General features: G+C 39.2%; 1 long non-coding RNA gene across 1 annotated transcript in view; it reads left to right on the top strand.

Moving 5' to 3' along the window:
- The window catches only part of LOC137481759 (uncharacterized), a 39,936-nt gene extending 25,529 nt beyond the window's left edge, over positions 1 to 14,407 (top strand). Inside the window, exons 2-3 of the long non-coding RNA XR_011003654.1 lie at positions 12,497 to 12,574; positions 12,841 to 14,407. This is a non-coding gene — a long non-coding RNA (uncharacterized lncRNA). The remainder of the gene's footprint in view (positions 1 to 12,496; positions 12,575 to 12,840) is intronic.
- Positions 14,408 to 26,084: the final 11,677 nt, after the last annotated feature.

Here is a 26,084-nt window from a genome sequence, read left to right as displayed (position 1 = left end):
ACAGCATGCTTCCAGGTTTACCATAGATCTTTTGCTTAGAAAAATAAGTTGACACAGGTTTTCTCTTTGCAGGCTTCAAATGTAAGAAGCTTTTTATCACAGCTGTTATCACTTGATTCTCTTTCCCATTAGTGCATCCAGTGAAGATTTAAATGGCAACTTTATTAAGGAAGTTGGGATTTTAGAATCCTTTTGGATAATCCCTTCCTCTGACTAAGGGCAAGGAGGCAGAATTCAGCTCCAAACTCCCACAAGTGCCTTTGAAATGCTCTCAGTGTTTTGGTAGATGCAGGTGTATGTGTGTAACAATGCACACAAGGTCTCAGTGCATGACTGGATAAAAAGTATATTTCAAAAGAACATATTCATCCCATGGACCATCTGAGTTGTGAAACTGAAACTTACTTTGCAAAGTGAAGTACACTTGAAATACATAAAAGAAATTACATGAATTATCTGCCATTCAAACACAAGGACTACTTTTTTTGTTTTTATGAATGCAGCATTAGGCTAGCAGCGATGGTGGTGGGAAAGGCTTTAAAAGAAAGTCACAGCAACAGCTCAGTGGGAAATACTGGTGTCTTCCAGTATTTCCATACAGCACAGGAGCCAGTGCAGTAGATAAAAGCACAGGGATGTAATCAAGGCACTACAGCAGCATCATGATTATTGTCTCTGACAACACAGTGGGACTTTGCATGTAGTGTAAGCCCAAAACTGGACTATGCTAGAGAGATTGAGATACTGGCAATTAGGAAAAAAAATAAGGTAAAGTGGTTTTGAGTGCCAAACCATTCCCTCCTGAGCCTGATCAAATGCCCAGTTTAACCAGTGCAGACATGCATTCACTTTGGTAGGCACTGGAACAGACTCTAATTCAGGTTTTCTCTTAGTTTATGCTGTTTATTTTATCAGACTGCTGCCAGAGTGACATTGAAAGTGACCTAAAGAAAAAGTCAAATTACACTTCTGATTTTTCTCTTATTTTGTTTTTAGGCAAGATAAGAGAATCAGTAATAAGCAGAGGGAGAAGAAACCACATGAAATAGTCTCCTCCTCCCAAAATGGGGAAAGAAAGAAAGAACTCTTTTAAGAATCAAAGGCACAATAAGATGCTTCCCCAGGAGACAGGGATTTTTTCCTCCTTCACAAAGATGTAAATCAGAAATGGCTCACTGAACCATTTTGGGTTATATCTGTAGGGATTCAGCTGCAGTGCTGAATTCACTTTTGAATGGTGTGAGGGCCACATGATTCTCAATCACTTTTTTGGAACAGAATTTTTCACCACGGCAGACCTGATGGATGCTAGTGAGACCTCATATGAATGTCCAGGACAGGTTCAAAGTGGCTGATATCCCACTGTTAGGAAGTTTTGGCATAAGTACTGATCCTCAGCTCTTTTTCTCAGGTTCAGTTATGTGGAGTGGAATTTGGCTTCTTACCTTGTGGATCCATTAAGGACTAGAGTAGCCCTTATGTGCTAAGCAACATGGACAATGTAAGAAAAACTCAGGATTAAACAGTAATCTGGGTTGTAGTAGCAGCTATATGTTAGTGGTACATGTAGTGACTAAAACTGCACCAGGAAGATTAAATTTCAAGTCTGCTGAAGGCGTCCACAATCTGGGCAATCTGTTAAAGGACTGTACATAATGAATGTTGTACTTCTTTGTAGCTGAATGCTTAAAACTCATTTTCACTCTCTGTTCTCTCAAACTGAGGTTGTCAAATTGGTGCCAAGTAAGACAAGTTTGTAATATCTATTATGTACCTTGGAAGTTGGTGGAGGCTAGTTCCACTCAATTTAACCGTGTTGCTTTTGAGAACAATTTGTTCTGACCCAGCATGTGAAGCCTGTATATGAATCAGCTGTTTTACATATGTCACCAAAAGAACGTGTATGAATGATTTTTTTTTTCCTGTTAATTCAAGCAAGTCTGAGGGGGCTGGGGGAACATGGTTTACACAGAACCAGTTAATGAGAATGTGTTCACCTACTGGTTGATTTCCCTTCTCCAATTCAGCTGAAGAAGGATCTTATGTTTAAATTACTTGGGTTGGACTCAGGAGAGGTGGGATCCATTCCTGTGGTGGTTTTTCAGCCTCAGTGTAAGATTTTGAGCAGATCACCTCTCTCGCCTATGCCAATTTTTTTTTTTCTGCTGTATAAAGTGGGGAAAATTGTGATAATATTTTTTATTTTTTGGAAATATTTGCGCTATGGGCTCAAGAAAGCTTGTGGTATTAGGAAAGCAGAATGAGATCTGCATGCTGAATAATGACACATCTGAGAAAGCTGTAGCCTTCCATTTGAAAGACACACTTTGATTTGTTGTTGAGGTGTAATTTGGCCTGTGTACGTGTAACCAGCACTTTTAATGTGAACTGCGCAAATTAACTATGTAGATTTTATTGATAAGAGCTCTGAAATGCATGTGGCCATGTGAGTCATATGACATTCTTGTCCCTGAGTGCGTAAGCTAACTCTTAAATTTCAAGGAAAGATGTTCTAATTTTCATAGAAAAAGTAGATGATTAAGAGAAGTTTAAACAGTTACAGTTCTTTCTGGGTGGATTTTCTGTGAGAATACTCCTAAGTTAATGAGTTAGGCTGTATTAATTTCATTTCTTTTGTGGAAAGCAATTCTATATAATTTTATTTGACACCTGTGAGATTGGATACTGCTTTGGTTTATCTGAATGCTTTGGAGCTCTGGTTAAAGTACTTAAATACCTAACTCAGAGTACAGAATAAAGTACTGGCAAGCAGGGGAGGAGACCTCATATTATATATCTTAATTTGGGCATTGGGGTGTGTATTGCAAATGAATAAAATCTATGTTTATCAAGACACCATTCTCACACGAGTAATGATTCGATTAAAATGTGAAGCCAAACTTGTGTAACTTTACCACACAAGATCTACCTCTGAAATGCTGGGTACGTCCTGCTATTAGAGAGGAAACATCCAATCCATCTAAATGCAATCAAACAATAAAAAGTCATTAGCTGTGTTTGGTGACCTCTCAGGCACAATTAGATGTTGTCTGAGAGTCACCTGTGCAGTGTTATAAGGAGCTGTATTGCAGAGAATACAAACACAGACCACTCAGGCTGGTGATGAATAGTTATGCCAATTGTGATTGCACTCTGATTTTCTGTTACATATCCTCTAAGGCACTGCAAAAAGAGACCTGCCATTTTAATGAATCTTTCTGGTGTGTAGAGAAAGACAGTATAGTCAAGCATAGGTCATCTATAGCCCTTAGTATCAGCTGTAGCATACATGGCATTATATCATAATACCATTTTATCCCTCATGATCTTTGATCAGTGCTAATGATCAAAGTTTGCATAGCAGCCAAGAGAATCATGAGACAGTAGATATTTATAGCTTATGGCCAATTCTGATTACTCTATAGCAGCTTTCCCAGTGTTCTGTAGTTTGATTGATGTCATTGGCATGCTCCAGCATTCAGAATATATCAAATAAATTTGCTATGCTTTGAACATGAAAGGGAAGTAAAACACTGATAATTTAAGAAACCAGAAAAGTAGGGGAGATAGGAGATACACATTGCTGCATGTCCTTTGGCAACTAACGCCACACAATGCTTTCAGCAGTACTGTGCATGCAAATTGCCAGTCATCCTCTCTGAGGCAAGGCTTTACTTCCACGGTGAGAGCTCTGCTATTCAAAGGGGCTGGTAAATGAAATCTGAACTGCATATGCTGCAATGGAGAGGAGGACAGGAGCAGGAGACAGCTGTTTGGGGTGACTGCTTTACAAGCAGAAGCCTTTCAGTTCCATCAATCAGACAGTGTGAAAGGCCCAAATCCACAGACACCAGCATCCCACCCCCTTTGATCCCGATCCTAATAGCGTGCCAGTCACCGATGGAAATGCATTACAAAGTGAGAATGGTCCATTTTCTTCCTCCTTTTGCTGGGAGTCTGTATTTATCAGATTTAACTAGTTAATGGTTCTGCCCTCTCTCTCCTGCGCGCCGCGAGGAATCGCGCTGCGGAGGTGCCAGTTGTTTATTGTCACCGGGCAGATGAAGCCTCAGCAATCCCTGGCATCTGAGGGAGAGGTTTGGCTGAGACCTGCAAAGGGTTAAGCATCAAAATCAATGGCAAAATGGTTTTTGTGTTTTCCTCATGGAGACAGGGTTTGGTTGAGCCCCGTGAGGCCATGCTGTTCGGGGTGGGTGACACAGATTCCCATGACAGGGAACTGGTGGTGGCCTCGTGCCGAGCCTGCATCTCTGGTTTAGGAACCGTGTGTTGTGTCTCTGCCACAGCCTTTGTGCTTCTGTCGTCACTCTCTGCCAACAACAAGCCTAAGGCTGCTCACCCAAAGGGTTTTTTTCCTACCTGTGAGGCTGCAAGCACAGCTGCAGCGTGTCCTTGAGCTCGTGTGGCACCCAGTCTGCCCAAATCCATGTCCCCATCTATGAAATAGCTGTGAAGATGCTGAGGAGGACAGACTGTGAAGGAGGTGAAGCATGCCCTGTTGACAGGTGAGAGGCCATGAAGATGCTCTGAGTGATATAAACTAGATGGTCTTAGGCCTCAGATTTTTGTGGTGTAAGCTTCCATCTGTGAAATGGGCTTTATTCCTTTGTCTGTCATGCCTATATAATCTTTTTTGGATATCTGGTACCTAGCCCAAGGGCTCCGATTCCAAGCCCTACAATAATGAAAATAATACTTCTGAATAGAAGGCTTGTGGAACCTGTCCCTTCATCTGTAAAAGCCACTGTCTCATTTTTTCCAGTGTGAAGCATCTTATTATCAGGCTTTCTTACTGATTTGCAAACAGGAACGTTTGCAGGGTAATAAAGAAATGGGCCGCACACTTGGGTGATCTTCTGCTTTTTTCTTCTTTAAAAGCAATTTTCTTGGCAGTGAGTACGATAACAACAGAGTTAAGCTATGTCATTAATTTCCATAGATGGTAGATGGAGAATGTTAAATTCTAGGCACCTGAGTGAATCATCAAACTCTTCTACCACATAATGACTTTAAATAATCGTATTCATCATAATTAGTACCGTTAATAATGTTAAAAATAAACACTTGTACCTCAGACCATTAGTAATAGTAATCTTGTCATCGTCCATGAAAATTGCTAGGCCTGGTTATTTTTCACAGTGGGGAGCAGATACATGAGGTATGTAATTAAAATATTTATTACATATTTGATAGAGCTTTGACTATCATTATTGTATTACCAATGGCCTCGTTATTATACTTTCAATATGTTACTTTGTTTATATTGTGGTTAATAAAGTGTTAAAATAGCTTTGGGTTTCTGAGATCAATATATGTTAGACAGAAAAATGTACATGAATCGAGAGGTATGGAAGAAATGGGATTCAAACTGTGGTTAAATGAATTTCTGTCATTCAACCCTGTACTAAGAGATGGCACAAAGCTGACACCAGGCTAATCCTAGTGATAAATCCCCAAAATAGAATTTAAGTGATACTTAGGTGATATTTAATGGTTATTTTTACCTGAGTAGATTAAATGAAAAGAGTACTAGTTAGCTGAATGGGAGTGATGAGCTTTAGAAAAGAACAGTGTGTTCTAATTTTTTTTTGCTCTTTTAGCTGCAAGTTTTTTTTCCTGGTAACCTAAACAGGAGCTCTTCTGATGTCCATAGGGGCAAGCAGTGCTTTTGCATGCTAAACTGAATTAGTGTGAGCAAGGGGCAGGTGTAATTTGAGTGTAGATAATAGTGACAAAGCACGTCTTATTAAAAGGGATGGTGCACTGAAGTTTGGAAAATCTTTTGTCAGAAGGGGTTTTTTTTGTTTGTTTCTGTCATGATTAATTGCCAATTTACTCCTTGCCTGTCTGTAATAGAGTTTTGCAGGTTTAAGTTTGTAGCCATTATTTGAAAATAGTGTCATCATTTTCCTGTAGCAAGCTACTGTTTCCATCTGTTTCAGATCAGGACATACTTACTGTAAAAGTAAATGCTCTAGAACTAAAACAGATCCCACTATGATGCCTGTATCCTTAATCCTGAAGGATTTTGAGGAGTTCTCTAGGATGCTGGTTGTGCTGTCTGCTCCTGTTGCCTTGCTTTGCAACATTCAGTGGATTTTGTGGTATCTTTCAGGAACAGAAAATCATTGGAGATGATTTCACTGTGAGAACGGACCAGAATTTGTTTTTCCCCTTTTATAGGTGTTTTTGCAAAATTTTCAGTATTTCTTTTAACTGTTGCATTTAAACACTATCAAAAGAAACAGTTTCCAGTCAGTTTTTTTTTAGTAATTTCTTGAAGAACCTTTAATGTACTTTTATTCCAAAACACCTCCACACCTTCTGAAGCTTAAAAGATAATTAAATAATGAAGTTACTAAACTTTAGTTTAAAAAGGTAAAGAAAACCAGCCCCCATCCACCAAACCAGGCTATATCTGTGGAGGATAGTGGAAGATGTTTCTTAAATATGAAATGGTTTTGCATGGACAAAAGAGAGTTCTCTCCAATTCCTATCAGTGTTGAAAAGCTTGTTCAAAGGTGTGGTAGGGAAGAGTGACAGTGTCCCTTTCCTGGGAGCAGCTGATGGCTGTACGGACCAGGCATTTTTGATTTGCTTATTCATAAACTGGAATAAAGGAAACCCCAAAGATGCCAGAGTTGTTTTTCCAGCCTGTGTGTGCATGGCTGCCATCCTAACACCACTTTCAGGTCTGAATTCTGCTATTCTGGTGACTGAGCACAATTTATGGGGATGTGACCCCTGTCTTGCTGTGCTGCAGAGCACTGAGGCACCCACACAGGGAAGTCCAGTGCCTGTTTTTGCATGAAGCCAGTTTCCATGTTCAGGTAGCCACTTTTCACCTCCCACCCATTAAAGTTTTAACATAGTGGAACTTTTTGCCCTCCTTCTCCTCCTTCTCTTGGAAAGTCAGATTTCCTACCCAGCCTAAGGCTTCTCTAATGTACAGCTTTACACACATGGAAAGTAATTTCTTTCAGAAGTAAGCAACAACAATAAAACCTTATCATCTGTTCCATGCCAGATATAATGAATATAGTTGTAAATAAAACCTTATCACCTGGTCTAAACCCAACAACACAAGCAGTGATCACACTAGGATTTCTTTTTGGTTTGACCAACTATACTGGCTTTATTTAGTGAGACAGGCTAAAGCTACTTTCCCCCTCAACACATCTGATATTTCACAAGGTTTTGGGAAGAGGATGCTTTGAGTTATAAATTAATTTAGAGGACTCCTTTTAATAGTGTGAGATATCTCGTCTGGTAAACCATTAGCCAAGTCATAGTCTGTGTGAGGCAGTCAGATGAGGACAGTCAATACAAAAGTCTGGGTGCTTGACTGTCCAGAAAGTAATGAAGTTTTTTCAACAGCTTGGGAAAATTAATAAAGCTTGCCAAAATGCTATTTTGGATGCTTTCTGCGCTGTGTATTAATCTCACACTGAAAATGCCTTATGGATTTTTTCATATTATTAAAACTCAATAATTTTTACATTTACCCAGAGCTACTCAAGAATGACATCCAGTGGCAGGGTTTCAAAATTTAGGACATGGACAAATTTTGTCATCAAATGGAATTTTCCTTGTGGAAATGAGATATTTATTCTCAGTAAATTAAAGATAATCTCTTCCAGATTTCAGAGCTGTCATGACTGAAGGCCTGGACTTTGGAGGAGGCTGATGAACCTAATAAAACCTCTATGAAAAATTCAACTCTTCATTAGATCCTCCTTGTCACTAAGGCTTATTAGAGCCGCTTATTTGGGATTAGCACAGAAGACAGAATGTGTTTAATATGTTATTAAACTATATAGACTTAATTTTGTCCCTATTTGCTGTACTGAGTCTATCAGGGAAAAACCTGAGTTGTTCTGTATGTATGTGATTTTGTTTTGCTTAAATAAATTTGGTGTCAGATTTTTGTTATGATGTCTAAGGCATAATTTGGGATTTTAAAATTTAATGTATAGATTATTAGATAATTCCCATCTTCCCAGAAAAGAAACAAAACTTCATCCTACTGCATCCCCTGATAGTCTGAGGTGTAGCTACTTAATACAGGAGTTGAATCACTTATGGATTCCTCACAAATGGTATTGTGGCAATGTGTAAGAATAGCAACAGCATATATTAAAACATCTTTATAATCAGAATAATAATGAAGAGCCTGTAGATATGAGAATCCCAAAGTTTTCCCAGTGCTTTAATAAGTACTGAGCTACCATTACAATTCCTGAATTATTCAGGGCTATAATTTGGAGTCACAAGGCTTTAGTATGCTGTAGATGTAGCACTCAGGCTTCCAGGGTCATGGTAGATATTAAAAATTGTTATGGAGAGATCTAGATTGCTAATCACACAATGGCAGAAATGTTGTGGAGTGGCCTAGAATTACAAATAATTTAACAGGATCCAACTGGTGCTAAATCCCCTCTCTCCCATTCCTCAAAACACAGGTTGTACAGCAGTGCTTCTGTGACAGTAAAGGGGTGCAAAATGTCCTCAAGTGTACATCTGAAGAATCCTATGAGTAATGGAATAAGAAGAGCCCAGCACATACAGAAAAAAAAGTCTCCTCATGGACTGGAATGACAGTAAATAACCACTGCAGCGAGGTTATAATTATAATTTCGTCACAAGACTAGGGAAGTCAAGGTTTCACAAGGAAAAAAATCTATTTACAGGAAAATATTATGCTTTTCATTTGATATAAAAAGTAATTATTGCAAAGGGACCCATGGAAGATCTTGAAGACAGTCACCCTCCTTTTAATAAGTGCTTGTGGCAGCTAAGTGGGGATCAGGAGTATTCTTTATCAGGTTTGCATTCAAGTAGTACTAAATATATGCAGGTAGGAATTAAATAGTATCTGAGTTTAATTAAAATTATAAAAAAAAAAGAGGGAGAAGAATGGTTGGTAGACTGCTCGACTGCATTTTAACCAGTAACCTCAGACCCTAATTAGAAATGCTTTTCATATCTCCTCCATGCAAGGGCTTAATCTGACGTGAGTCTGTGAGCGAGGGCTTGGGGGACCAGTGTTAATTCTGCATTCGATCTTGGTTTGTATGGAGGCAGGCAATGCTGATTGACCGAGTTGCAGCACAGATCCCATGACCTTGCTGGGATTTTCATGTGAGGTGTTAATTGAGAGGGTGGGTTAATCTTGGAGCATCATTGTCCCCGAGCTGAGGACAAAGTTTGTGCTCTCTGTTTCCTTACTCAACAGTATATTTGATCTCTACCTCCTCCCCTTTATGACAGTTTAGCAAGCCTGCAGAAAATTCACTCGTGATAAATTTATTGGTGGAGGATTATCTCTTGCAGTTTTTGTTTGATTTTTCTTTTTTTATGATCTAGTTGTGGAGAAAGAGTGGTTAATTGGGCTGAAAATTAAAAAAAACAAAATATCCTTCTCCTGACTGTCCCCCCACAACCCACTCCAATGAGACTATCATAGCGGGTGGGGGGATTGACATCTTGAGATTAATTATACTGAAGAAAACTACAAGGCATGATTTCAAAGTTATTTCATCAGAGTTCTGGGGAAATATAAGCTCTTTTTATTCCTCCTGAGTAGAAAGCCTAAAATAATTACAAAAACAAAGAGATATTACAGGCAACAGAGCTTTTATAATAATATACAGGTTAGAGTTTTCATACTGGATTTGTGTAATGCAAGAAAAGACAACCCTGCCATTCTGCTTTTTTTTTATAAATAATGAATGGCTTTTTTTATTCATGTTTTGTTTTACAGGCCTGTCATTTTTAATGTAAGGGGGAAATTTTTACTCTGGGCAGGACTAATGTGTACTGGTTGACCTTAAATATGACTCCCAGGGAGCAGGATGGAAGTTAAAAGTGGCAGAAGCAATAGAGCTGTGAAACAACAGTGATAAAAAAAGCATGAATGATATCTGTCCTTGACATACGAAGAATTTATCTTGTTTTACTGTAAAGTACAGGCAATTTGTGCAAAGCCCATCCGGGAGCTCTGTGCCCTCTGCAGGCCCCAGAACTCGTGGTGTGGGTGGGAAGGAGACAGTCCCATGGTGGGAGATGGTGGGGTCGTGTTGGTCCACTGGGTAGAAAGAATGGTGTTTGGGCCTGCTTGGATGTCTGTGGGATACATCCAGTAAAAAATGGCAGCCGTGGCTTTTACATGCATGATTTGGTGGTTGTGTAACCTTCATGAGAATATTTTCACCTGAGTGGTGCTGTTGCCTATGCCAGAATAATTCCAGAGGCCTCTAGCATGGCGAGATGTTCCTGTGCAGAGCCACAAGAACGAGTGGGATGCCTTGATGCCACTGCAGACCTGGCCTCACGACTTCTAGGTTTTCCTAAATAGTTCTGAGGCAAAAATCACAATCCTTAGGTAATTGCCCTTTGAAGGGACATTGGGAGATTTTTTTTTCTTTTCCTTCTCAAGAAATGTGCATTACTGGAGAGTAACTTTAATCAGCAAGAATTTAATAGCTTCCTTGGCTGGGTGAAAAGCTACAGGTCAGCCCTTGGATTTATATCCCTCTATAGGTTCCAGTTGTAGAGAGTTTCTTGTAGCAGTAGTCAGCAGTCTTCTAGGGCTGTTACACCAGATTGTATTTTTCTTTTTTAAAGTTTAAGAATATTGATAGAAACTCAGTGGGAGCTAGGAAATGCTGGCGCTCGCTCCAGTGTCTATATCTTGCTTTGAGGAGAGGCACTGGAGCTCGCCTGAGCTTGGGATTCACTGGAGCCAGGAGCTGGGAGTGCTGGTGCTCCACTCTTCCCTCAAGATGCTCCGACTCCACGATCCCACCCTTGCCCCCACCACGCCAATGCTATTAAAATCCACCCACGTGTTATCTGTAATTGCTGACCACTATCTTAAGCCACCCTGCAGCCTTTGAGGGAAAAAATTAATTTTGGAGCTGTGAAAGAGACAGAAATTTTGTTTCGCAAAGGATTTGGAGAGTTTGAAATCTGGCTTCTGTTCATCCTGGAATGAAATGTGACATTTTCAAATTCTTGGCAGAAGAAAAGTCTCAAAAAAAGCTGCCTTTCAGATTGATCAAAATGGTTCATTCTGGGTTGGACTTGCTTGATTTCATAATTTACCAGAAAAAGCCTGAAATAAAAGTCACTTCAAAATGAAAAAATCAAAAAGGTCAAAACAAATCCCCCTCCCCAGAAACTCAAGGTAAATTGGCAGGGTTCGTAAACCCACTTCAGTTTTATTAGTCCACATTCTCAAATTTGAATGGAGACTATCGATGTTTCGGGGTTTTTTTTGGGTTTTGTTTTGTTTTGTTTTTTCTTTGTTTTTCTGCAAACACCCTGAGATTATCCCTCAGTAGCTTATGGAGGAGGCACTGAAATGAAGGTGGCATCTTGGGAACTGTATTGATACCCAGGTTTTGATGAATTTCAGCAAAACATGTATTTATGGCCTGGTTGTTTGTGTTGAGAGGTGAGAATTTCTGGTGTCTGTAGCAAAAGCAACTTAGGGGCTACAGAAATGCAATTTGTTCTTTGTGTTAATTGCAGACAGTTATCAAAAGGATACCCTTAATCATTGGGGTGATGTTAATATTTTAAGGGTTTCATAATAGCAATAGTTATTTTTAACACTATAATTAACTACTGTCTACATGTAGCTGCACTGTTTTAAATAATTATGTCTTGGTATAAAGATATATTTGGTATAAAGGTATGTTTGTCTTGTCTAAATGTAGACAAGACTTTCTTCCCTGGGTTTGCTGAAGCTATAGAATTCTTAATAACTTCAGATGTTTCCCTAGGTAAGACTTAAGGCTTGTGCCATCTTTCATTAGGAAAAGGAAAACTGTGAACCCTTCCTGCCCTTGCTGGTGGCTACTCACAGACCCTGCTTATGCTTTGGGGTAATTAGGTGAATTTTTGAAGTTGATAAAAGGAGGAATGAGGATGATGAGGAAAGGGTTGTAAGATATTTTCCCTTTCCATGTGATGAAGTCATTAAAGGAGGAAACCAATTGCCAGTGTGGCATTCCCCAAAGGAGGAGCTGCTTGCTGCTCCAGGCTCTGTGTAAGTCCCTGTGATCTGCTGTGTAATTTTGTGTGGAAGAACAATTCTGTGTTGCAGTTGGTGAAATTAAGTGATGCAATGACCTGCAGCTTGAAGGGTTTTCTGTGTGTGTTGTGTTTCTGTAAGAGCATTTTGGTTTGGCCCTTTCTGTAGTCAAAGGGAAGAGGGATGTCCATCAACATCATCTTTATGGACTGGCCATAGCTCTATTAATAGGCAAATATAACTCTATTATTAGGCAGATAGTTAATGTTACCACATGTAATTTTGGACAAAGTACAGAATGACTCATGCAGCAGATGAATTACCAATTTCATCTTTGGGGCTTTAGGCATAATGGTCTTATGGTGGTTGTTTGTTGTTTTCAGTCACTGCCCTTAATCTGTTTTTTAAAAAATTCCACTGATTCTATATTTATAGCAACCGCTTCACCTCATTGCTCTGGATGATCTTACCAGTTAAAATATGTCCAGCCCGACATAAGGAAGCGGTCTTCTGGTACGTTCCATCTGTGTGATGTACTTTGTCTGTAAGTAATAACAAAAGGCTTCATTAGAGAGCTAATCAGCTCCCTCACCTTTGAGACCTAAAGTAATCATGTATTTCAGATGCACATCTATAAGAATGAGCCTGGTAATGGTGGATAGCAGGAACTGTCTTTAGGCGAAGGCGGCAGGTGCTGCTGTCGGCTTCCTCCTCGCTGGGCTTTGCCTCTTAATCCTGAGCCCCCTCTTTCAATAAAGTTTTACTTTGGCTTCTTGCAGAAAAAAGGTTTCGGAAGCTGGGTAAACAGAGGCTGAGCCTGCACGAAGGGGATTAAGGAGGAGAGGCAAGAGTGGAAGGGAAAATGAGGATATGACAGAGGCCATAGTGAGTTCAAACAAAATTTGGCCTGCAGAAGGCAGAAGAAATCCCACTGGTGACAGGTGCCATCTTGTGGGTCATTCTGCCACTCTGCCTCCTGCCACTTTTTATAACGAGAAGAGATAAAGGAGGACTGGGTTCTTAGAGGCTTCGAATTGGAAAAGTAATTCAAAGGGATGTGAGCATGGTTGGCTTCGGGGTTTGCATGATACTGTAAACATCAATACTTTGCTTGTCAGCGCTCTATGCTATTTAAGAATGTTAAAGTCCTCTATGAATAGAGACTATGTGCGTGTCTAGAAACATGTAATCATAAATAGTATGAATGAAAATCAAATTATTTTTACTTTATAGTAATGCAAATAAAATATTCATACATCATGTAGGCCTAGGAAAGGTTACAGCCTGCAAACTGTGCTAATTAAAATATAATAGCACCGAGGAGTATATGTAAGAGTTACTAATGTCCGTATTTTCCCTCTTTCCTTTAAGATCTTATCTTTAATGAATACATAAAAATGCAATGGTTAGCTGGTACTTTAGTTCTGTGGGTTTTTTTCAGGAAATTTATTTTGAAAGGATGTGCAAAAATAATCTCAGCATCTACTAAGCCAAAATCAAATATACTATGATAAAGTATATATGATTCTTTTTTTTAAGGGGAAAATTAGTATTTCAGGCATGATCCTGAATTCAGTCAAAAAGCTACAGCATGATTCATTCTTAAAGATTTCCCAGTTTAAAAGAAAAAGAAATAGAACAGTATTCATGTCAAACACAATCGCATATCTCAGTATTATTTTTAAACCAAATTTGAGGGTCAAATTTTTAAGGAAGAGAAGAAGTTTTGAATTATAAATTACTAATTTTAAGTACTGTCAGACAAACAACCCCAACTTGGAATTAGCCTTAATTTCCTTTTCCCATGTTAATACTCTTGTCTGAAATAACGTTGCTGTTTTGTGGACGTTTATGAAACAAAATTGCATTGGGGTGAATGAATAGCAATGAGAGGAAGCTTTAAGCTGATATGTACAAAAATTCTAAATTTGCCTTATTGCACGCATTAATGCCAGAAGTCGAGTAAGGAATCTGACATTGTCTGGGTAGGGAACAGCAGCAGTGCCCTCCGAGAGCGTGCCCATCACAGCTCTAGGTGAGCTCTGCTAAGAATTTGTAAGGAGAAAGCAAATCCATGAAAATACCAAGTAAATTTGACTGATTAATGCATTTGAAAGGAATTCTTATTCCTTGGCGAGCGTTCCGTTGTTATGAGGAATATGAAGATCATCGAGTGCATTATTCTGTCCCCACGATTTGCTTATCCCCGGTTGTGAATCAGTGCATGAGACTTGACTGTCAATGGCTGGAGTCAATGGCTGTATTGTGCATGGGCAGAATTCCCGGCCATGCAAACTGAGCTCAGGCTTCATATTCTTTAATCACCTAAACTTGGGAAGTTGCATAAATGTGGCTGCGCTTGAAGCGCTGTGAAAGTCTTCTGTGCATGTAAAAAATAATAAAAAAATTATGTATATGTTCAGATGAGCTTAAGGGCAGTGAAGAACTTTGGGCTGTGCCTTTCGGTTAGTTGTTCACGAAATTAAAAAATTATTTGTAATAAAACTTCTCGGTGGTTAATTATGACATTTTAATGGGGCGAGCTTGAATTCTTTCACGGGGTTATGAAAACAAATTAATGTTAAATATGACATTTTCCTTTGGATTTATGACATATGCCCTGGCGCCTCCCTCACCCCACACAACGTGTACAAAAGGAGGTATTAACAGAAAAACAGAGATGTTGTGTGTTCTGTTATGAACAAGCTTTGTGATCTCATCCCAAGGTTTTATCCAAGCTTGAACCATCTGGCTTTGAGCTGGGGAAAAGCATGTCAGGCTCTCCCCCAGAATTTCAGTGTCAGGGAGAAGGGGCAGAGTGCCTGTGCTTAATGCCAGGCCCCCTTTCCTTCCCTCCACAACCCTGCGAGAAAGACAGGAGTCAGGCATTGAAAAGCATACCAGGCATTTTTAAACACAACCCTGACATTTCCTCAGCATTTCCATAGCTAAGGCTTTCCTTTTCCCCATCCCCCTACCCCTCTTTCAATCAAATAAGGCACCCGCTCTCTCATGCCTAGTGCAAAGAAGGGAAGGGAGGGAGGGGGGGGAAAAGTTGGCAATTTAATTCAAACAAAAGAAGCTTGAAATCTATAAGCACAGCAACTCCGAGGCTTCTGGCAAATAGAATTCTAATTAGTATGCTGCTATTTTTCTTTTAGACAGATGAGGGATGCCCCCTATTGACTCTAGCAGGCAGGCTGGTTAAAAAAAAAAAAAAGGGAAAAAAAAAAGGAAAAAAAAAGAGGGGGGCAGGTGGGGGCTAGCCAGCAAACACTGCAGATTGCAAATTATATCGCAAACCCTGCCAAGTCCCAGCTCTTGGCATCAGATTTTTAATGACACCCTGGAAAAGGGAAAAAGAAGCCCTCAGCTAAGGGATAAAAATGAGGGGTTTTACACTGTGATAAGTCTTTGCTTAAAACCCAAATGGCCAAGCACACATTAGGGTTTTAAAATATTCATAGATAGAAGTGAAAATGAGGATATGAGGATGTACATTTGTTGCTTGGTCAATTGACAACTCATTCTGCATATTAATAAAAGGGATGATCTAATTTTAAAGGGACAGTCTGTCTTTTTCAACCATGACTTTTTGAGTATTATGAAGCTGAGGGCAAAACATCACAGAGGAGGCCAGTGATGACACAGAATGTTGTTTTCTTTTGATGTAGACCTGGTACTAACTACTACTTTGCTCAGGAATTCTGGGGTCTCTAAAAATACGATACCCTTCTTGTATAGTCTCTCTGATGTATGGCTGCTGAACACTTTGATTTCTTTTTCCCCCTCTCTCTTTTTTTTTTTTTTTTTTTTTTTTTGCAGTGCATGAGGCCTTTCACAGTTGTAGGATTTTATCCACAAACAGTCAGACCATCACAGAGATGGAAGCCATTTCTTTTAATAATTAGGCCACCTTCTGTTCCACAGGACTGCTTTTGGCATGCCTACCTCGAAATAATGTTTTTTTTAATATCACAGTATATCTCCTCCCATCCAATACTATACAGTAAGCGTTCACAGCAGTGTGAGCTCATATTAATATTACATACACTACCTTAGTTCAACTAAGAGAAATCTCTTGGTCAAAGCTTTAAAAAATAAATCTGGGCCCGTGCATCTCAAGTACTTCTGTTCAAGAATCACTTGAGGGTTAATTTAAAGAAGAAAAAAAGGCACTTTGATTTCATTACACCTGCAAATCCTAGTCACAATTAATGCCATGGTTGTGTGTGCCTATCCTGAGTCATGGTAAGGCAGTTAAATACCAAAGAAACTCTATCTGCTTATAATTAAAAATGCAAAACTGAACTAAAAATTATTTGCATTTACAAAACTGTACGCACTACAAAGTGAGGCTGTGTTAATACCAGTCTCAAAAGTCACAGCTAATATTAATTATCTTTAAATACACACCCGTATACAAATGAAGCTTTAACTCAGATCATGTAGCTCACAGTATTTCTAGCACAGGGCTTCAGACATTCCATAGATTTTTAGGGCATCCTTTAGGCTGCGGACGTAAAAAATGAGGTTTTACATAATCATTTGCTTTACCTGTCAGTCCCTCCTAGTGCAGTTGCTTTTCTCAACTGAATTTGACAGAAGGGCAGAAATGTCGGCGATAATTAAGTTCTTCTAAGTTTGGTTAAAATCGGTGGAGGAGAGAAAGCCAAAGGAGTGCCCCCACCATGGGGAAGGTGGGCAGGACTCAACCCTTCCACGCTGGCTTTGGGAACAGCTGGCGGGCTGCAGCATCTCCTTGTGCTTCCTGAATGGAGCGTGTGGTGAGGAGATAGAGGAGCAAGGGCTAAAGGACAGAAATCTGTAGGAGACTGCATTAGCTGAAGAATTTAGATGTGTGGTTTTCAGGAAGAGCAGCTAGCTTACCTTTTCTGACATCAAGCCTTTTTCCAGAGCAGTAATTGTGTTGACATTGTAAGGAAAAATTGCTGCTGTTATTTAGGAGAGTCTGCTGATCAGTCTTAAAAAAAAAAAAAAAAAGAGTGTTATCCCTATAACAAGATTATAGTGTTACTAAATGGGTTCTTGAAGTTTATATTTAAAGACACTACGGTGGGAAGTTTCCAAAGTGAGATGCTTTGTTATGTGAATCCTGTTAAAATTAGCAAGTTCATGTGGTTTGAAAAGTGACTTGCACCATAGTGTGAATGACACAAAGGAACCTGTGTTAGGTTACCAGTACCTGTGCTATCCCACTGAACAGTTTTTTAAAGAAAAGGAACTGAAATGCAAGAAGCTGAAGGGGAAAGACTGCAATAAGATGGACCAGAATGGAATTCCTCAGCACATTGATGAATTAGTCTTGGTGCAGAAGTGTCCAGGCAGTGACACTGTTTGCATTTAATCCTGAAAGGAAGAAAACCAGTCCATAAAGCTCCCATTGATTTGTCAGAAACTTTCCAGGGTGACCTCAGCTCATGGTGGTACCTCTCTGGTAGCCGTGGCTGTGAGTCAATGGGAACCATTATAGATGTTAGGAGAGTGTATGGTCTAATCTGTATAGAGTGGCATACACCCTAGAGAAATAGAGCTAAGGTAAAAATATGGTGTGGTCTAGCTGCTTTAATTGGGAATGCCATCGGATTCTAAGGATACGGGATCAAGTCCTTCATATAATTCCTGTAGTTACCTGATGATTCGTTTGCTTGGTAGTTTGAGAGATCATGAAAAGACATCACCGGTTTTGTTGATATACACAGAAACAAAGCTAAAAAAACCCAAACCAAACTCCAAACTGGAGCTTTTGGGTTGATTGTACCTACTGCTACTGAGTGTGAAGCAAATTAGGTGTGCTAATAGAGGCAGGGTGGGAGGAAGAAATGTTTTCTTTCTTTTGGCAGTTGCTCCAATATTAACTGCACATATCTATGTGGAGTTTTATGGTCAGAACAGTAAGCTCAAGTGTAAACTTGAACTGGATGTTGAACAATAGGCATCCATTTAGTAGATAAATTAGATTACCAAAAATTACCTATACCAAAGGAAGAGCTGAAATGGCTCTGTCTTTAATGATCTAGCCCAGTGGGAAAAAATAGGAAGTAGTTTGAAGATATCATCAAGAGTTCTTGGTAGGAGTATCAAATATTGCTCTCAGGTGGTTCAGAACTGCTGTAGGAAGAATCAATACCCTATCAATTAGTAAAAATTGCAATTACTACTTTCAGGAAAGGTTTTTGGCGGAAAATAATGTCCCCCTCCTTTTTTTATGGACAAGTTACATTCAGTCTGCAAGTGCAGGAATCTGACAAGTAATTTTAGCACCCAGTGGCTTAAAGGAGTTCAAATGACCACTAAAGTCATATTAACTTGTCAAATTGACCAGTATTTTCTGCCACTGAAACAGTAGAATGGATGGCTGGAGACAATAAAATTGTTTCAATTATACTGCATTAAGCATCTTCACGAAGAAGTGAAAATGCAGAAAGCAAATAGGAAAGGATCTAAGAGACGAGCTCAACAATGACAAGAATTTCAGTGGGACTCCTGAGTGAATACCACATTAAAGAGATATGCTGGAGGAAATATCTACTGAAGGTACACGCCGCTAATTTGTACTTAGAGTTGTAGAATCATAGATTTGTTTAGGCTGGAAAAGACCTCTAAGATCACTGAGTCCAATTGTTAACCAGCCCTGCCAAGCCCACCACCAAATCATGGCCTGAAGTGCCATGTCTACACTTCTGTTAAACACCTCTAAAGATTCTGACTCCACCACTGCCCAGGGCAGCCTGTGCCAGTGCTTGACAACTTTTGGTTAAAATATTTTTTGAACATCTATTCTAAACATCTCCCAGCACAACTTGAGGTCCTTTCCTGTCATACTGTCATTTTTTATGTGGGACCAGAGCCTGACCCCCACCCTCCTTCCAGGGAGTTGTAGAGAGTGAGAAGGTTCCCCCTGACCCTCCTTTTCTCCAGGTTAAGCCTCCCCAGCTCCCTCAGCTGCTCCTCAGAACTATAGAGGCAGGAGCTTCCTCTTAAATATTAACATTGGTCTAGGAAACAAAAGGTCAATATTCTGAAAAATGCTGTTGGCCTTTAATATGTGACAAAACAAATGCTTTTGCTGTCCAAGAGTTGCCAGACTCAGCATTTCCTCGAGTTTCCTTCTTGGGAGAGGTGTTTTGCTCCCAATATATACAAAAAAAAACTTCAATGGCCAGTAAATTTGAGAGTCAGTTATAACTCTCATCTACACATAGGAAAACCCTTATGCTCTCTAAGTGCTTTAGTAAATGAGGTTTTTTGATTTTGTTATGTAACGTAGAAGTTTTTAGAGCCATAGCCATGCTTTCCATGTTCACATGATGATGTGGAATGAGGAAGACCAAGCTCTTGGTTAGCTGAGTAGAGCTTCATTAAATTCATGCTGAAAAACACCTGGACTAAAAATTGTCCAACTGTAAAGTTGTTGCAGGATGTGATACAATGCAACAGTACAGCTGATTTTAAAGAAATAAAGCAGCTGTGGTGCTTTCTTTACATTAGAGCTATTGCTGAGGCGTGGGGCGGTTTCAGAAAGAGGGAAGATATGGGATAGAGGTTAGAAGAGAGGGCTGGAATAGTTTTGGGGATATTTTAAATGAAACATGCTAAAGACTGAAGATACTAATGCGTAGATATGCAACCTTCCTTCACTTCTGTATGCCTATACAGATAGTTCCATGGATTTCATAAAGTTTTCTTCGAGGTGGTGTATTTAATCCAAAACATGAGTAGAAAATACATGAGATCACATTCTGCTATCCTCCTCACGGTGAGCATTTTTATAGTTTGCACCTTTTGGGCATAATCTGAGCAGGAACAGGGCAGGAGGGGCAGAATTGCTGATGGTAGAGTTTGATGCCTCTAAGGCTAAAGGGGTGAAGCCACCCCTTATTTCACACTGTGATGGGTGACACTAAACAAACACACAGAGGAACTCTGCCTCTTGTAAACTGAATACCCAAAGCCAAGCTCCAAAGAAAAGTAATGTGGAAATCGACTCCTGCACCCAGTGCTTGAATAAAACCCCCAAATTGGTGTTAACTCTTGGGTATTTGTCAGCCCAAAGCTGGAAGTGTTTCCTTTGTGCTCGAGTGTATATGACTTTTCTTTACTCACCGGAATGCATGAGAAGAACATCATGGATAAAGTTCCAATTGGCAAAAGTGGAAATGAAATATGTATTTTCAGAGGATAAAAATGTTACAAGCATCTACAAACAAGTGGCAGAGAGTTTGATATAGTAAGAAAATTATGACCCATGACCTTGCTCCGATTCAGTTCGACTTCTCACTTAAAACCACATTTCTTTTTATATGTCAGGTTATATATTTTACTCAGTGAAATGTTTGGTTTATTTCAAAAATACAGAAGTATAGCCAGTCTCACCATCCAATTTTTCTTAGAGCACCCACTCCAATCAGTGTGCTCCTCTGCAATGAATAAATCCAGCAGTAAATTATGTATGATTCAAACACACACACAGAGATTTATATTTATGCTTACAATGTCAGTATAATTTTACAGTCAAGACACAGTACATATACTCTGCTGTAAGTACTAGCTTGATATAGTAAACTCAAAAGAGCACGTTGGGGGTTAGCAGTTAGAGCTGAAAGTGAAAATCAAGAAACAGCAGTAGGACTGCTTTTGTCTTCAGCATGCTCTTCAAGATGTGAGATGCTCCAGTGGGTGGGAGACCTATGCACCACCCCCCCAATTCTGGGGATAACCCCAGCAGATATGCTTTACAATTACCTTTTCTTAAAATGCCAATTAACCCTTTCAGGGTTTTGTGGCATACTGTGAGCAAGCAGGAGAGAGGCACTCATTTATCCCTTATATTGAACATCAAAACCAATTATAAGGGGATTGGGGTGGGAGGAACAGGTCTTGTGCTACTGGAGATGTATCTGGAGTGCTTCCTGGGTTTATTCTTGTGATTTTTAACACTTAGGGGGGTCTGCAAGTGCAGATAAAAATATATTAAAAGTTAAAAGAAAAATAAGTAAAAACCTACAGATAAAGGCATCACTTCATTAAATGAAATAGAAAAAAAAAGCTTTAATTCTCTTTGGCAATATTGTTCGTACTTGTTAAATCTTACCAGCTCACAAGGCAATGACAGTTTTAATTTTATCAAATGTTCTAGTGTTTATGCTCACAAAAAGTAGCCACCGGTGTAAATTAAGACTTAACTCTATCAAAGTAATTAATACCAGGCCACAGGCAGACTGAAATTTCATAATAAAAATAACCCAAAAATATTAAGGTTCTTAGGGGAAATAGAATAGTGCTTGGATGAACTAGAATGAAATATTGCTAGAATAAACCTAGAATGGCATTAATTAACCTGAAGATTAACTTAGCCCATTTAAATATGTTTTGCTACTTGGACTCTGATCCTTCAAGTCTCACATGGAGATCGACTTTTCCATGGGGTCTCATTAGGGGAAGCGTTACTGAATGTGAGTAAGGGTGAAGGAAGCAGTTGTGTTTTGAGTACCTTGTCACATTTAGGCAGTGTACACAGTGGGTTGTGGGTTTTTTTGGATGCATTTGGTTTGTAAGTTGTTGGACAACTTTGTGAGTTTAAGCTATTTTGTTATTAACATGAGAAAGGTGAGAAGGAAAGGGTGCTAAATTTATGAAGAGATTTTTTTATACATAAGTCGGTAATATTTTAACATTTCTGGTAACATCCCTTAAACTGTATCCGTAACCTTTCTAACATCCCATACCTTCTGGGGTCAGAGGAAAGAGCAAGACCCTGATGTTTCTTATCACAAAACCTGCTATCTTCTGATTCAGGGTAAAACACTCCACAGAAGCTCTGTGATTGCTAATAACTGAGGTCAGACTGCCTGTTTGAGTCAGGAAGAGATGATGCATATGGAACTGGCTGGTTGCAAGCTTTGAAGGAAAAGCTGGACTGTGACAACTTCTGTTGAGCTGGAACAGAAAGAATATGGGAAGATGTAGACTGTGGGTGTCTGCATTGGCAGCTTCACCTCCTGGAAATGATTCCTGGGCTCCCATTAAGACAGGATGAGTATCACCCTTACCAGAGGATGCAGCTGTGCTCTGTTCAGATTTCTCCACACGTTCATCTTGGAGCAGAGGGAATTTGGCTGAAGTAGATGAAACTACACAAGGTATGAATTGGACCTGGACCAGTGAAAGGAAGGTGGCAATTAGGTGGATTTTTGAGTAAAATAACTTAATTCAGCTTAGTTTCATCCAAAATATTTGCTTGTCTTTGTAGAAGTACAGTTTTCAGCTTGTCTTTGGTGTTGGATCAGGATCTCAAATGATTTAAGGATATGTTTTCTTTCTTGTCTTAGAGGACTCAAGGCTGAACACTACCAAGCAGCAGGAAAGCAATGCCCTCTTTTGCACTGAATGTTGTAGCCAGTGCTAAGTCTTCGAAGGTAGATTCTTTTTGTTATGCAAATACAAACTGTTGCTGATGCACTGAAAGGAGAATTTTCATTATTAAGTTTTTGCAGTCAGCAGTCATCAGGTACTAGACAACAAATGAGAGCTAACATTGGCTTTGTGAGACATTGAACATACTGAAAAGGTAAAACACACAAAATTCATCAAAATAGCCATGATGGCACCAAAGGCTGTCTTTGAGACACCTGCATTTTGGGAAGTGCATCACCTACTGAACGGGAGATTTGCAAGCATTTAGGCATTTAGAAAAGATTATGTTTGTGTCCTTTATATATACATATGTATATATATTTATATCTGGTTGAGTGATTAGGTTTATATAAACATACATATGCCAGTTTTCAGCTGCATGTGAGATTGTTTACTGCACACATTAGACATACATCTTTAAAATAAAATACATGTAACCAAGACAAAAGTTATGTACATTTGCTCTATCCAAGCCTCTGCCTTTTACCTGCTGAGCAGGAGGATGAGGGAAAAGGATTTAATGCAAAGCAGAGAAAGTGCTATTAATGTCCTGAAGGAAGGAAGGAAGCAGTGTCTATCACTGTTTAAATTGCTTTCTGGATGTCCAGATGTAACGCAGCAGCAGAACTCTGGGTGATTGTACATGCTGCCTATGGTGCAACAGTGAGGTAGAGCAGGGTAAAGGAAGTATAGTTTTAGTAGCCCCTGACAGTGTAGGTAGAGAAATAGGGGTCTGTTATAATGATTTCCCGTGGAGGTGAGTGCTAATCAAGAGGGGGAAAAGAACCTCTGAAGGTCATCACCAAGGAAAATTACATGCTATGCTGTTTCTGGCATCCAAGTTCGATCACAGTGCTCAAGAAAATAGCAGGAAGAGATGTGTACTGGGCACACACACCTATGTGCATTGGTTTGCTGTGTACTACATAATAATACCTGGGGTTTTCAGCACCTGGGGTTATAATGGGTTCTCTTTGGACAAGCAGAGCTGAGGAAGATGAGATGTTTGGGTCATGTCTTGCAGAGAGAGGGTGAGAGCCTGAAGATGGTGATTCTGCAGGATTGAATAACACAAACATAACTATAGGGTGGGAGGGCTGCTGTGGCAGTTGAAACATCCCTGATGGGTACTTGCAGGTTAACCAGACAATGAAGAGACTTGGGGAACACTTACCATTATGCCATTAGCAGTGTTACATTGTGTAATTGATACCTTTACATCATTGCTTGGTTTGTGTGTCAAAGTTTTTAGCCAGGTTTCCATCTGCTTTTTTATTTTCTAATTCCATAAAATATTATTTAATTATACTATGTTTGTATTTTTCACATAATGCCTTTGTGTGTGTGATACTCTGATTATTTTTTGAATTCCAAGTTATGTGACTTTTTAATCTGTTTGTCTTAATTGTTCTTGAAATCGTTGTGCACCCCACAGAGAACTCTGTTTAAAAAAAACCCAGTGGGATTATCCTTAACTCCAAAAATATATAAAGATCACCAGGCTCTAGCACTAACTGTGTCATAAATTCTGCGTCTCTTCATGCTATTCCTCCTCTAATGATTCTGGTTTTTAACCAGTTAGCAAAATACAATTATCTCCTTGTTAAAATAAACAGACTTCATCGGGCTACTGAATTCATACGTATTTTAGAAATATAAAATGTGTGTTAATAAAAGCACTTTAAAGAGAATACATCAGCATAATATATAAATTATTTTCTCACTTCTCTGCATCATCTCCCCTCCATCCTGATACAAGTCATAGGTACTAACTAATCTGGAAAACAAAGTTGAGGAGAAAGGAAAGGTACAGTTTTCTTTCTTGTCTAGAAAAAATCTTTGTACAGTCTCAATGAAAGACAGTGTCTTCTGGGGAAGAAATGCTAATGTGAAATTTTCTCTTTCTCTCAACACAGTCATACATTAGAGATATTTGTAGCAGTGGAGCTACAGACTGCAATAGGTGGATGGATATTTACCCAAGAAAATTTGAGCCATGCCCTTTCATTTTCAGAGAGCTGCTACCTAATCTCAGTGTAGCATCAAGACAAAGGACACATCATTCCGTTTGCGCCTGCCCTGCAAAAAAAAAAAAAAGGGAGGGAGGGGACTTGTGGGGGTAGGAAAAAACCTACAACGCTCTCTGAATGCTATTAGAATAATGGTCTGGGAAAAAAAAAAAAAAAAAAAAGATAAAATACAAATTTCACTCCGATCTGGGTTGGATTACTTCCCCATGCCCCTGCCTTTATTGGGCGATTTGGAGTTTCATTAGAATTCAGAATTCCTGCAGAAAGAAAAACCACAGTGGCACGGACTTCTCTTTCAAGGGGATTGCAGGCTGACCCATCAAAATGAAAAGGCTCAATGTTTTGCTGACAGGTCCCTGAGCAGGCCTGAGTGACAGCTTCATTTCAGCACTTCTCAGATGAGATTTGAATTGGGGGGTGGAGGAGGTAGTAGGAGAGAGACTTTGTTCCCTAAAAAGTGTCAGTGTCAAACTCTGCAGTTCAAGTTCTAGTGTCTGAGGTACAAAACCGAGTCAGAAATCATCTTCGACTTGCCTGCTTCTCAATTTATTATTAATGTCTCTCTAATATTAGCACGCATGGAGCTTCATTTTAATCCTAGAGTTCATGTCGAGTGTGCGTTGTTCCTTTTATTGGAAATTAAAAAAAGGTAGAAGGAGATGGATTAAAGTACAGTGAACTGTTGTATAATGTCTGCATCGAAGATTACTTAGTGGCATTTTTCTGTTGTGATAATCAAAACATCAGTGAGAGCTTGATCCCACCTCTTGTCTGTGGGAATACCATTTTTTTTCTTATAAATTTACCTGGGTCTTTTTGTCTGCAAAATAAATTTGGATATTTGATAAATAAATTTGGATATAAATTTGAAGGCATTCTCAGTTCAGTAGCAGCTTTATGTCTACTTCACAATATCCTCAATGAGTAACTTTTTATTGTTTATCTCAATAGAAAAAAAGATAAAATTGTGGCAAACCTGTCCCTGCTATCCAGGCAAGGGGAACCAGAGGAGCATCTCAGCCTTCTCATATAAGGGAAGCAAAAGTCATTCACTTCCTACTTGTTCCCTTACGAAAGGTTGATTTGGTATCTGCAGAGCCATTGGCAAATTTTTTTTTTCTAAAAGTTTATTTAAATTTCAGGTATCAGTTACTGGTATTCACAGCTTTTATTGCCCTTTTCCTCCTGTCTTGTGCATATTGATGTTTACCTTGGTGTGAGTAAAAAATCCAGCTGGTGAAGTTTGCTTTTAGGAGCCATCAAAAAAAAGTTAACCTAATTTTTCAAATAATATTAGAAAATTAAGTTTCAAAATGCACATCTTCAAAGTAACATTGATCCTTATACCTTATTCCTATACCTTAGAAGTCATCTCCTCAATGACTGTATCAAAATGAGATATTATTCCATAGAACAAGGATGCTCTTCAGAATCAAACAGAATTTTATATATTACATTCACTTTGGAACAAATTCCTCTCTAATTTATATTGCTGGAAAGCTGTAGTAACTCCAGCAAAAGTGCAGGCTTTACAATCTAGGTGGAAAAAGTTTTGG

The sequence above is a fragment of the Anomalospiza imberbis genome, chromosome 13, assembly GCF_031753505.1.
Source record: "Anomalospiza imberbis isolate Cuckoo-Finch-1a 21T00152 chromosome 13, ASM3175350v1, whole genome shotgun sequence".
In the NCBI taxonomy this organism is placed as follows: domain Eukaryota; kingdom Metazoa; phylum Chordata; class Aves; order Passeriformes; family Viduidae; genus Anomalospiza; species Anomalospiza imberbis.
This window is presented reverse-complemented; position numbering and strand designations above follow the sequence as displayed.